Here is a 5,014-nt window from a genome sequence, read left to right as displayed (position 1 = left end):
TTGAAGGATTAAAATTTGTAAAAAATTTAAAAAGCGAAGATGAAGTGGATGTTATAAAACTATACGTAATTAAAGGATGCACTAATTTTTTGATTTTTGCAAGTGAGTGAAAATTAGTTGAAAGTTGGATTAACATGCACATTAGGGTGGTTTATTTTTTCAAAAAATTTGTTGTATCCCGGCGAATCTAACGGATTCTGAAAGTTTATAGTTTGAAACTAAGTTTTCAATTTGGAAAAATTCGAAAAAGTGATTTTTAGAGGTGACGATGGATTTTTGAAGTTTTTTTTGGCCTCAACAAATTGGGGCTGACATTAAGTAGCTTCATAAGTTCCCAGTTTTTCAATAAGGTCATAACCGGTTTTTTGAATACATTGTTTTTTATATTTTTTTCCGTAAAATCGAAAGCTGTCATTGATTTTGGCGAATAAAATCATTGTCTGTCATGGAATGGCGTTATTTTGAATTTTTAGAACGTAAAAGAATACAAAATTTGTCTTGTAATGATGAAAAAATGAACGAAAAAAATCTGAGAAAAGTATGAAATACTTATTTTGTTAGAATTTTTTCCGTAGAATCGGGTCCCATCATTAGTTTTAGCCTAAAAAATTATGTTCAGTGGTGAAAATGCACTGTCATGCTTTGTTTTTAATAGCAAAAAACTCGTCTTTAGTCTATATGCAAATGAATTAAACATTAAAAAAATTATTTTGACACGCACTTAATTGTGCTTTTTTCCGTAAAATCGAATGGTGATATTAGTTTTACTCTACACATTTATTTTACACCAGAATTATACTTGACGCATTTTTCTCTATTTGTCTATATTCAATCGATCAAAATAGTACATTTTCATCACTGAAAATAACTTTTTAGGCTAAAACTAATGATGGGAATCGATCCTACCGAAAAAATCCTAACAAAATTATATTTTAAACTTTTCTCAGATTTTTCTATTCATTTTTTCATCATTACAAGACAAATTTTGCATTTTTTACGTTCTAAAAATTCAAAATAACACCATTTCATGATAGAAAATGATTTCATACGCCAAAACAAATGGCGGTTTTCGATTTTACGGAAAAAAATACAAAAAAAACAACGTGTTCAAAAAACCGATTATGACCTTATAGAAAAACTGGTGACCTATTAAGCTACTTAGTGTCAGCCCCGATTTGTTGAGGTTAAATAAAATTTCAAAAATACATCGACACCTCTAAAAATCTCTTGTTCGAATTTTTCCAAATTGAAAACTTAGTTTCAAATAATAAACTTTCAGAATCCGTTGGATTCGCCGAGGTATAAAATTTTTCTGAAAAAGCGGACGACCCTAATGCTCATTGACTGTAAAGCGCATAAGATAAAAAATTTTTCGTGTTTCTAATGTTTTCTCAGGCGTTTTTTCTATTTTCCATTTTGGATCTATAACGTTACCGGTAATTATACCAACATTTTTAGATATTATACAGAAAAACCATACTATTGAAAAAACTCTGTTTCTGCAACTCGAATTATTTTTTGACCAAGAAAAATATTTTTATTCTTTATTCATTTTTACCCTCTATATTGGATTCTTAATTTATATCTTATTTATGGCATTGAGTCTCTCATTTGTAGTTTTCATACAGCTCATTATTGGAATAAATGAAATTAATAGGTACGGTGATTTTTCATTAAAATCATGATCAAAATTTGTTGAATTAATAATTGAATCATTCGTTAAAAGAATGAGTTTAAAACAAATAGGTAGAAATATCAGCACTGAAAGAAATTGGAATACTAATAAAAATGACGATATAATTTATAAACTTATTATTTGTAACATTCAACGACATCAAAAGAGTATAGAGTTAAGTGACATAATTTTTTTGTTCTTTAATAATAAATATTTTTATCACTTCTGATAAATTCGATATTTTATAACTTATGTATTCCATAGATTATTTGAAATAACGAATGAAATAATGAGACCGTATGGATTGATGATGATCGTTATAACTACATTATCCTTGAGTGTAACAGGATTTAAAGTTGGTAAAATGATAGTTTTTCATTACTTAATATACGTAGTTTTTTTTTTAAATATTATACTTCTCATTTTACAGTTTATAGTAGAGTTGTCGAAAAATAATCAGTCCGCTTTATATATGGCAATAGTATTTACTCTTTCATTTATAGCACTGGTTTTTTTTTCATATCCATGTCAAATGGTACTTGACTCTAGTGAAAAGTTAAGATATAAATGGTAAGAACAATAAAAATATTCAAGACATTTACAACAATATTTTTTAAGTAAGATTTCTTGAAAATTCATGCAAATTAATAACAACAAAAACTTGGTGAAAAAATAAGTTTTTCTTGAGTTTTCATAAACTAAAGTAGACAATAATATGTACACCTGAAAATCGCCAAAATTGACAAAAATACCAAGATCCAAAGATGATAGTACTTTTCGATACAAGTGCCATAAGTAACACTTTTTGGCACGGCGTAGTTTCCTAATAGCTGGGCCTAGTAGCGTCCTAATAGCTGGGCCGAAAAGTGTCTCTATGGCACGAGTATCGTACAACATTTTATAGCACTGTGCTAAATTCACATTTATGCCCCCTTTTCCGAGTCATGAGTCGCACTTTTTGGTACAGCAAAGTGAGGTTAGATTAGAAAGTGAGGTTAGGTTAGAGAAAGCGATGCGATAATTATAATTCTGTATCGGTATCTTCAATTGGCTAACAAATAGCAGATAGATTTCTCAAAATTAAAAAAAAACGCCCGAACAGGGACTTGAACCCTGGACCCTCAGATTAAAAGTCTGATGCTCTACCGACTGAGCTATCCGGGCCTTGGCTGAGTTGATAAAAATTACGATTTTGGGTCGGGTATTCAAATTTGGACTTGTACTTTTTATACTTTTGATAATTTCACAATGAACCTTTCAATTACACAGTATTAGAACATTATTAGTTATATGCATTAGTTATATACACAATTTTACCTACTAATTTAACAATTTTAAAAGAACAATTTTTCATACTATACTAATTAATAAAAATTTAGTACAAGAATTAGATATTCAATAGCCCATAAGAAATAATATAACTTATACACTTAACTTAAATAAGTTTAAATAACTTACTCTAACTTACACAATTTATATAACTTACACTATCATAATCATGTAAACTTTTTTAAACAATTTCAGAAACTTAAACGGTATTTAAAAGTATATGAAAATAAAATAATTAAATTTATTTCATTATACAAAACATAAAACTATTGGTATTAATACTAACAATTTTAATTCCTTTATTTTCTTTATAATTTATTAATATCTCATAGCATTTTATTAATTTTTATTTTAGTTATGAGTGTAAATGGTATGAGTGTTCATCAAGGTCGAAGCGATATTTATTACTCATGATGATCCGAGCTTCAAAAGTTGATATTATTTGGACTTATCCCAAGATTCCGATTAATATAGAAACATGCAGCATTGTAAGTGAGAAACATACAAGTAAAAATAAATCGAAAAAAAGTCTTATTCATTAATTTGCAGGTACTAAGAACGGCCTTATCTTATTTAATGGCTTTTTATCGTTTAACCAAGTAATTGTTTTCTGTAAAAACGAAATCAGAAATATTTGACTTTATGAAATAATTAGCATAAGAATTAATAATATACTACTTGTTACAAAATATTTATCACAATAATAAATTATTTGTAATACAATGAAATTCTAGAAGAAAATAACGAATTAACACACTAACATTTCCGCAATAAATCTCAAAAAATTGCTAAATCGTGAAAAGTTTATTCTGAGTTATCTTGCTTATTGAGTAATATGCGGTTTATGAAGTGCTATTGATTGTGTTGCAAAAACATATCACCATGTGAAATCGACGATAACTGATAATATTAAATAATGCAAAGTTAATTGAGAGTGGTCTGATGATAAGATGAAATCAAGGTACTTCGCTACTGGCAATTTTTGTAAGCATGTAATTTAAAAAGAATTAAAAACAAAAGTATGATATAACATGTTCATTACGAAATTTTTTTATAAGGATAACATACAACTTTATTCCATTTTTCGTCTGAAATATACAAATCTTCAAAAATAAAGCAATTTCTAATTTTCGAAGTACAAGTAGTGCGCCCGTACTTTTTTAATCAAAGCTACTGTGTGCGCACGCATATACATTCTCAACTTCGTCATCCGATCTCTCATTTCAGCTTCATATCGGGCTTTCCGTAATATAGCAAAGTTACCAAGCGAGATGACGATGAGACTTGACTCCTCCTCACTTCAGTTCCACATAGCTTCAGCATAGGTATTAGATTATGCATATTCATGACGGCATGTCGTAGTCGTCTGCGTAGCGAAGCGGTGCTTCATTATACCCTCCGCACCAGCTCGTCATCCGTCTCTCTCTCTTCTCTCTCGTGCTTTGCGCTTATATAAGCCGCTATTGCTTCAGCTTACAGAGTCTCGTCATCACGCGCTATCTCTATCTGTCTCTTTCTCTCTGCCTCATGCTTACATAATCCTCGTACGCATACGGTAGCGTGTCAATCAATATGCAGCGTCTAGTGTTGCCAAGGTTTTGCTTATCTTTCGTATAACAAAGCTATACTACAGAATACCGCACACTAAAGAACTATCCTAGAAGATCACTCATTTTCGTAGCGGAAAAAGCTACTGTCTAAAAGAGGCGGGCCCTTGAAATATTTATCGTTTCACCTCTCATGCTTTCAATTATCTCGATACAAGTGCGCAAGGAACAAATTACCATAATTTTCGGCTGAAAAAGCTGACTTCTAACGTCATCCCCGTTAGTTGATCGTATATCATCTCTGCACTACAGCGAATAGTCGAACATTTGGCCCGTAGACATCCCTCGTTCCTGCGTGCGAGTGGAAAAAGCGAGTGTAGTGTAGCGTAGCTGCTACTTCCGCCGCATGACGACAGAAATGACAAGAATCATAATTGCGAATCAGATACAGGACCCTTTTGTG

The 5,014-nt window shown here is 30.6% G+C and overlaps 1 non-coding gene across 1 annotated transcript; it reads right to left on the bottom strand.

The window, feature by feature from the left end:
* Positions 1 to 2,766: 2,766 nt before the first annotated feature.
* On the bottom strand, positions 2,767 to 2,839 carry Trnak-uuu. Its single transcript has one exon. It is a non-coding gene; the product is annotated as a tRNA-Lys (tRNA).
* Positions 2,840 to 5,014: the final 2,175 nt, after the last annotated feature.

Source organism: Trichogramma pretiosum, unplaced genomic scaffold (genome assembly GCF_000599845.2).
Source record: "Trichogramma pretiosum strain Unisexual culture from Peru unplaced genomic scaffold, Tpre_2.0 scaffold15, whole genome shotgun sequence".
NCBI lineage: Eukaryota > Metazoa > Arthropoda > Insecta > Hymenoptera > Trichogrammatidae > Trichogramma > Trichogramma pretiosum.
The sequence above is the reverse complement of the archived record's forward strand: the minus strand, read 5'-3'. Positions and strand labels throughout refer to the sequence as shown.